Below are 9443 nucleotides of genomic sequence, written 5' to 3' on the forward strand. Positions count from 1 at the left end.
TATCAGTGAGTGCCTGGAACTTTTTTGTTTTTTGGGGCAGAAGGTAAGCAAGTTGAAGACACGGGTTTATTGTTCTAAAAATCTTTCCAGAGGAGCGGAGCCACTCGCCCCTATTCGATAAGTAAAGGAGAGGAATAAGCAAGCGGGAGTTTGGGTTCTCTCTTACATCTAACCTGGGTAAGTAAGTATCTTGGTGTTCCATTACTCCATGAGCGAGTTACCTAAATTAGAAATAAATTGTTGATAGAGTTCGGGATAGATTGAGTGGATGGAAAACCAACCAGCTTTCCTTGGCGGGTCGAATCACCCTTACTCAGTCAGTCATTTCGGCCCTACCCACGTATACAATGCAAACGGTTAAGCTGCCAACATTGACTTGTGAAGAGATTGAAGCTCACAGTAGATCTTTTATCTGGGGGTCTACGAATGAGAAGAAGAAGCCCCATCTTGTTAAGTGGGAGCGGGTTTGCCAACCAAAGGTTAATGGGGGTTTAGGCATACGGAGGATGAGTAAGAATAATGAAGCTTTTCTTATGAAGCTCGGGTGGGGAATATTGACTCTTCCTAATGCGCTATGGGTTAAGGTGTTACGTAGTAAATACATGAGAGAGGAGGTTGGTGTTCCTCAACCCGTGGCCAAAAGTGGTGATTCGCCTCTTTGGAAAGGAATTTGCAAGGTGTGGGATTCTTAAAGAAAGGGACGAAGTGACTCGCCCTAATCAATAAGCAGGAGAGGTTTGAAGACGCTCGACCAAACAAGCAACGGCTAACGAGAGAGGGGCGCGCTAGCGCGAAAGCCTATAGCGTTAGGGCGCGCATCCGCTGGGAGACACTAACCAAAAAGCAACCAGTCATATCAGAGGTGCAGGCCTCGCTAACATCATTCCCTTGTAAAGGAAATGAATAAATATAAATGCGAGCGAGGTTGCTTGCGCTTGCTATGCGTGCTAACGGCTTGAGCGCTAGTTCGCATTGCGTCTGTATCGTCACCAACGTAGTCGTGCTGACGTGTATCAAGCGCGGCTTTCTTCTTTTCTTGTTGTTTCGGGAAGAAAAGTAGGTGTCGCTATAGTAGTCGGCCTAATCTTCGGTTCCCGTAAGCAAGTTTTTCTTTTTCACTCCTTACGTACTCTTTCTTACTTCATCCATACTTGATTCATTTTTCTTGTAGGGCGAACGGCACCCTCTTTTTGCATTTGCAGGCGCGGCAACCACCCTAAACCTAAAGACTAGAACGAATTCCTCTGTGCTTGGCGACATTAATCCATATCAGTGCCTGTTCGCCACCTGATTATGAAAGTATAATACTTTCATTTGCTATGCGAAATGGACAAAATCGGAAATGATTGAATAACCGGCTACGTAACTTTACGCTGACTCCTCTTCCCCTTCGATACGTGCCTGCTATTGATCCGATCGGAAAGGCAGGAAGTGCCACATCTGTGTCAATTGGATTGGATGCTTCCTGTACTGCTGCTATTGTTAATGCCCAAGGATTCTAAACCTTCGATGAGGTGAAGGCACGTATTCGGATCTCACCTTTCATTGATAGTTACCCGTGAATGCCCCATCCAGAGAGCTAGCTGTTAGTCTTTCTCGATGCGTCGATAGCCCTAAGCAATGCCAAATCCACTGCAGATTCCCCTGACGAGCAGATTCTACCCTCACATCGGAGATTGACAGGTATGAATTAGATTCTAAGTCGGAGAAACCCCCAAGGGTGTGCCCACAAAAGGTCAAATTGAATGAAAGATAAGCCCCGTTTTCTTTGCTGCGCTTTTCAGCACCTTTGGCAGACCTCGAAGAGTCTCGATTTCCTTCAACAGATCTTGGTTCGGGTGCTCTTTCTTCTTCTGAGTGAGGTCTTAGGAATCATAGTTCCGACTAGGCCGGATTTGACTAAGCCTAGGCCTTTTTCAGGAATCAGAAAAGCTGTTAGGCAAGGGAGAAGAGGTCCTATTCTTACTACGATAAGCACAATCTAGCGCGGAAAAGAACTTCACTTTCACGGATAGCATTTGACGTCCAGTTTTGAACTCGTAACCAGGCTGGTGGAAACACTGAGGACAGGAATTGAAGATCCTTTTGGGGGATCTTCAATCTAGCCACTAGATGCTAAACTAAGCTGCCTTATAGAAAATAGAAAAAAACTTGATGAGCAAAAGAAAAAAAGTAATATGCTTAACACATTAAGTTTGATCTTCTTGTCTCTTTCTATTCTATTTTTGAATAAGATTGATCTGATCTATTAAAAGAGTAGTGAAATTTAGTTTTCTATTGATTAAATTCAATAAATATCGACTAAGAAATTAGAAAGTTAGAAAGAGAGAAGCACTTTGCTTTCGTATAATGAGACTTAGCCGATTTGAGAATGCATATCTCCTCTCATCCATTTTGAAGTAGTTTCTTCGAAACAAGAGAGATAAGTACGAAAAAGTAGAATACTATTCTTCGGGGGAGAGAAGTCAGTTTAGTTTTAGACTCTTCTCCCGACATGGATCTGACTGTTGACTCCTTCCTTTCCTAAGGCAGTCTATTCTGGATCTAAGACTTTCTATGCCCCATTATAAAGCATGAGGCTAGGAATTCCAAAACCGGAGAGTGAGCTGCCCGAGTTCGATCCCACAGCTTCATGCCTTCTTGAATAGAAAGAATTTCATAAGAGAAGAAAGTGGTTAGCCTAGGGCAGATTCCAGGCAAGGTATGCTTAAAAGCTCTCCGAGTTCACGGGTGTCCTTGCTTATCCCCTTCTGTCTTCATTGAGATTGGGTTGGTGGTCAGTCAGTCAGGAAAGGCGATAACTATGGTGAAGTACGTGAATCGACTCCCTCTTCGAGTCCAGATCTTTTAACATAAAAGAAAGAATAAGGGACTTACTTCTTTCTTGACAAGGATCCTGAATAAATCGCACATGCTCCAAGGACTTCACGGAATTAGGAGGCACACAGGTGGGTATACCAAGAGAAATGCGGGTAAGCGACGAGGGAAATTGCCTCAACAAAAAAAGTTTTTATTTCTTTCCAGAAAGATCCCCACGCTGAGGGATGAACCTCGCCAAATGATCTTATGGATCGCCCATCCCATCTTTTAGGTTCAATTTGGGCAATATGTATCCCGCTGGGTATGGCTCGTAGTAAACCTCTGTAAGATAAGTAGGATCATAGGGTAGGTAACCCTTTCACCATTCTAAAAGAATGGTACCTTCAAGTAAGCAGGTCTCTTCAGACACTCCCAAAAGAAAAGAGAGAATTCCATTCATTTTAGCCTCTGAGCGAGGATACTCCAACAAGAAGAGCCTAACCAGGCCCTTGAGATAACAGCCCATACCATAGGGTAGCCCTACAGAGCCAAAACAAAAGGCGGCCTATCTGCTTTCCTTTCGGTCAGCTGCCCCTCAACAAGCTAATTAAGGGAAGTGGAGGCAGTCTCTGTTTGTTATGAATTCGAGATCTCGGGGTCGAGTCGAGGAAGTAGCAATAGTCGAAGTCAAAGTGGAAAGAGAACCTAATTGGAGTATTAGGCGAACTTTCACATGCACTTGCTCTGGTTTCTTAACTTAAGAAAGATTGAGACGACATTCAAGCGGCAAAAGCAGCGATTCCATGAGCAGGCACTAGTTCCGGAACTTAAACTATCGTTTGAGCAAGTGAGTCAGGAAGTGATGGTAGTCAAAAGAATCGGAACTTCTTTTGTCTTCCCTAGGGGAAGATCTGTTGACTTATCGACCAGAAAGCCTTTGCTATTATATAGTCCTCAGCTCTCTTTCATAAGACTCGTGTAGTCCACCCCAAAAGGAGCTCCACTTTTAGCAGAAAGTTACTTATTTGGAAGCGATAAGTAGATTGATTGCTCGAAAGAGCCGTACCTAGCTAAGGGAGGAAGCTATCTATATTCGCCGGACAGAGAAAGGGCTATTGCAGTGGCTACTATGGAGATTCCTCCTGCCACCGAAACCCAGACGCCAAAGGGATTTTTCCTATCCTCTATTCTAAGCGCGATAGACGAGTACCCGATCAAGTGAAGACAGACTCAAGCTCGAGCGAAAGTTCAACGAATCCTAGTTAGTTAGCTTGGCACTAGGAGTTGTCTAATCAAAAGGCGTAAGCGCAGCAGTTAGAATTTCATCCGCATCTGGCTTTTCGCTCCTCTCCAACCAGTCGAGTGCTTCTTCTCCCGCCGGGTATTGAGAAGGAGTGGAAGTTGCAATCATAAGCTGAGCACATCCTCTTCTCTTGAGAATTGTCAACCATATAATATAGTTGGGCTTGCTTTCGATGATGTCGATCCAACCAATCCAATTAAAGTTGCTCTAACTGAGTTAGCCTTGTTTTGTTTAGCTTTTGTGTAAAAGTACATGAGTCCCCCCTTATCTTATTAAGTATGGGTCAAGGGATAAAGTACTCAAAGTCAGTCTGGAGGTCAGTCAATTATCCGGGCAGTGAGGAGGGTTTTCCATTTTAATGCAGCCTCGAAAGACTCAAAAGACTGGGGAAGGAAGTTCCAGAGGCATCCTCCATTCATATCGATTTGGGTTTTTCTGCACCATATTTGGATCTGCCTCTTCTTCGATCCGGAATTCCCAACAAATCCTTTACTCCTCGAATACAATGGGATTTCACACCTGGCAAATCTTTCACTCTACCTCCTGCCCTTTTATTACGATGGGCTGCTCCTGGGGCTTCCCCTTTTTAATTATAATGGGTTCCAGGGTTACCCCCCGCATCCAACTAAAGGAGAAACGATGGAGTACAATGTACTCATTGTTTCCCTTTAGTTGCTTTTGGTTCCAGAAGAGAATCCATGGAATAAAGAAGGAATAAACAACAACCAAGATTGCCAGATATCCTATAAGCAGAAAAAACAGAAACATGATCACTTTTGCAACATCCGCGTCTAAATTGGAAATGACTTTCAAAAAATTCTCGATCATAGAAACTACTACTTGGTTCTTTCGCCCCTTGCTCGCGGAGCGGCATACCAAAAAAAGAAAAAAGAAAGGGTACCAATGAAGCCGACCATTAATGACTAGTTCGAACGGTAATTCTACTTTCTAATAGTTCCGCAGCTCTTACAGAAAATTCCATATCTTTTTTTCCTTTTCCTCATGGGGGTTTTGTTTTCTCCTTCCTTTTACCTTTCGCCCCGCCTGCTACGGCCTAGGCGGGCCACGCCTCCCTCTCCCTCTCCTTCTCCTTCGAGTACGGTCCATGCGCCGTTTCCCCCTCTACTTCGACTGGGGCAATGGGATCGGCTCCAGGGTGGTGCCATCATGTCCGACATGGATCTTGTATAGGAAGGTAGCTCCCGGGCGGAGATTTTGTTCGTGTGCCCATAATAGCTTTGGTGGACCCGGAAGCTCCGATCATAAGTATAGATTAAAAAGGATCCTAAAAATAGGAGAAAACAAAGAACCCCCTTCAAAAATAAAGCGTGGCTTTGCAAAAAATCTAACATCTCGAATTGACCATATATCTAGTCACGCTCTTGAAGGCTGACTTATGGCTTTTTCACTATCTCTAAGCAGCCCCACATCCCAATTTTGATATATTCAACGCCGTCGCAAGTCGAAAACCATTTATTTGAAGTCATGGATACTATAGAATTACATTCTATAACAACAATACAGATTGGAAGGCAAGAGGCCCATTATCAGCTAAAGCCTAAAAATAGGTTGTTTCCTTGTAACTAGGAGGTCTGTCCGGTTTAGATACTCAAGTCTATAGTGAGAAGAAATCACATACAGTAGTAGAAGCCCAGAGAGAGCGTGCAGCTCATAAGGATAAGGTTGGATCCATGCTTTGTACATCCTCATAGGTTGGGAAAGATAGGTAATGAAGGCTCTTACTAGTTATAAGCTTAGGTCCATAAGAAAGAAAGATCGATACTTGTTGACTCTGTCTCCTTTGAGAACACTCCTAGCTTCCTAAAAACTCAAAGCGGACAGAGGAGATAGCTATGAATGAAGCGGAAGACAGATGAGCGGTTTGGGGAACTCGTCTCTCGGGCTAGGCTCTCTATTGATTGGGCTGCGATCAACTGAAGAAAGAAAGAGCTCTTTTGTATATACATACACAATGAAATGTACGAAAGATGGCTATTAATCCCAGCCTCTGAGAGCACTCTGCATTGAAAAAGAATTCGATTTCGGGGGAATCGTTGAAAGAGCTAGACTGTAAAAAGGAGATTTCAGATCCTGGATGCGCGAAAGAATCTACCTCAAAAACCAGTGATTTAGCCTCACAATCTGACTTATGCTGAAAACTAGGATTTAGTCCCACTTCCCCGATGCTTTGGAAAGGAGTACAAAGCTCTAAGCAAGAGAATTTCTACGAGGTTAAGCTTAGGAATAAGACTCGAAGTAGGATCAAAGCATACGCACCTCGAAAGTCCAAGCCAGAAGAAAGTTCAATATATACAAAGGCAAGCTAACTTCTAAGAGGGAGTCCAACGACTTAGTCTACAAGGAAGACACCAAAAGATAGCTTTCCCCTTCAATAGGATTCTAGAGCTTTCAGGATCGGGATCAAAGAGAGAAAGACCCAATTCAAGAGATGATTAGGAATCCCTCACTTTCTTGTGGAGGTGATCATAGGGGTCCCACGCAGATGAATGAGGGGCTGGTAGTGAGAACCTCATCTTTTTGAAAAAGCAAGCTCAGATGAATGTCGATTGACCGAAGAGGACAAGAAGGACTACTTGATAGAACATGGGGAGCCTACCACACAGGACAGGAGTGGACAGAAAAAACGAACCTGAGCTCATGCCCAAATTGACGAGTGGATCGCATTCTCTTTCATAAAAGAAGGATTCCCCCTACGAAAATGAAAATAGGACTGTGGGAAAAAGATGCGCTATATCGACAAGGCGAGGAGAAAGCAGCCTAATGGGAATAGCTCCAAACCAAAGCAGCCCTCCATCTCGCATATAGAAATGGTTGACAGGCAGACCTATTCATGATATCGAATAGGAATGATAATTCTCAGGGGATACAGATATGCCATGCTAGGATGAGCTAGGCTTTCAACAGCATAAGCCACCTCCCCAGCGGCTTCCCTCCAGTGCCTTTGACTATTGCTACGGTCATCAACCGCAGCATTGAATTGAGACTTTCCACCTTGCTTTGGACTTGAATGGATCTACTTCTCCTCTGCCGGATCGATCTTCATTAAGAGGGTCAACCCAAGCTATTGCTCTACCTCCTCCTCATATAAAGTCAGATGTTATGGTGGATTTGGAATCCCTAGTAGTAGACCAAGAGCTCCTGTTGGGGAATTCGGTTCTTGGTCTGATACATAGGGCAATCCACTCGAGTATGCGACTGCCTAAAGATGATAGACCTGCATGCGATTGATAGAAGGCTTCGACCCCCGGCACGCATCTCTTTTCTTCCCACGATGTAAGCGAACGAATGGAACCAAAGGATTGTTGACTATACTTATACGATATTACCTCAGATTCCTATATGCTTTAATAGAGAGAATATCCCAGCTAGAATAGCCATAGGATATAGGATAGACTAAGGAATGATTGGCCTTAGCGATTCTTCACTCTGTGTTCATAGCTAACCAAGAGTGAGCTTATTCAAGCGGATATGCGACAACTCTCGCTAATCAGTCTTGGCTGGGGGAAGAACATCTGATTCACCAATAGGCATAAGAACAAGGCAAGAGAAAGTCCCAATCTAAACTTCCTCCTTCGCCTTCGCTTAGTAGCACTACTCTTGCTATAGGTTAGGGAGGGCTTATTTAGCGCATAGCTAGTTGGAAAAGCTCAAACAACGACTGGGGAATTCTCAAGCTATGGGTCTTCCAATCAATCTTTGTGAGAAAGCTCTTTTCCTATATGGGTAGGGACAAGAGAAAGAAGCAGGAATGGTCTAGTAATTAGGGGGCGGATTCCTATTGCTTTTTTTCCAACTGGGATTAGCGAGACCCGAAAGGTCAAGGCACAAAATCTAAGACACTGGTAGGTGACCTGCCATCTACGACCTGAAATGGTCAAACCCTTTTTCTTTTACTTTTACTACTCTATTCCTACGAAACGAACCAATAAAGAGTGGGGAAGGGACGGATTAGGTCTTTTGATAGCCACTGCTCGCTTTATTAAAGGTGAATAGAAAGATGTAAAGGTATTCAGATTCACTTATGAAAGATCCTGTTATTGGCCTTTCACTCTTTCACTACAGCTCTTTCATCAACTACAGCAAGATCCGATGTAGCGCATTCTCCCTTTTTCGCATATCTTCACTACTGCTAGATAGCTAGTTAGTAGTTCTAGCATTATCAGTTGTGATATTGTCCTTCCTCTGTGATTCAAGACAAATTCCTTTTCTTTCTACGGATGAAGAAGTAGCTGCTCCTGCAAGTCTGCCTGTTCAAAAGAGTCTTTCAACTCGGGATGAAGCTTCTTCCTTTGATGCCAGATCACTTGAAGGAGAGGTCAATAGCTACGAATAGTGACTTCTCCACCGGAAAGGTAGCCTCAAGCCCTTTTCCAGGGTTGATGGAAGGTATGGGTTTTGGATTGGGGTTGGGGCAGTCCGCTAGTAAGTTAGGCGGTAGGCCGAGTAGGTCTCATTAGTAATTAGTAAATAGGGGCTTCAAGATCGATCCTTTGCCAGGGCTTGAAGGGATATCAGATTCCCCTTCGCCTTCGCTTCTGACTCCGATATAACCCAATTAATTCAGTTAGCGAAAATTCGTTTTAATGTTTGCCAATTATCCAACAATATACTTTTCTTCTTCTTTTTAGGACGGGTAACACTGACATCAATCAGACTTGGGTTCAGCCCAGCCTACTTGCTTTACCAATATGAATACTTAAATAAAGCTCTTTCCCGACTTTCACTTCAAGGTTCTTTTCCAACATTGACATTAGTACTTACTTGTTTTTTTGCCAATTACATTAATTACAAGAGTAAGAAGAATCTAGGATTGGATCTTTCAATGCCAACCTTATGGCTAAGGGAAGTGAAGACAACTCAAGTGGTACCCTACGCCCTTTCCCCCTTTACCCTCTCACTCCCTAAGGAATGAAAGGCCACAGCTAACTTGGTCCAAACCACTTGAATAGGAATGAGATCTTTAATTACACCATAGAATAGAATAGTACATGCTTCTCTTCCTCGAACTAATGCGGACACAACGCAGAACCCATATAAATGGACCAAAAAAGAACCCCGAAACAGATGCACGCGAATCTCCATATGATATCTTGAAAACGAATTGGAACGCTATCTAGAGCTCTTATAAAGAGAGAGAGTATGCTTACGGACCCTGAACATCGAGGCAAAGTCAGCTGAGCCGATATGAGAGATGATATGAAAGATAGGGCGTGGAGTCTCGTAGAAAGACAAGAGCCTGGAAAGCTCGATAAAGGCTGTCAGCGGGTAGCGAATAGTAGAAAAGCCTGCCTGATTTGATTAATAAAGCTATCCCGACTAT

The sequence above is a fragment of the Arachis ipaensis genome, chromosome B8 (genome assembly GCF_059453495.1).
Source record: "Arachis ipaensis isolate K30076 ecotype BB chromosome B8, ASM5945349v1, whole genome shotgun sequence".
NCBI classification, from domain to species: domain Eukaryota; kingdom Viridiplantae; phylum Streptophyta; class Magnoliopsida; order Fabales; family Fabaceae; genus Arachis; species Arachis ipaensis.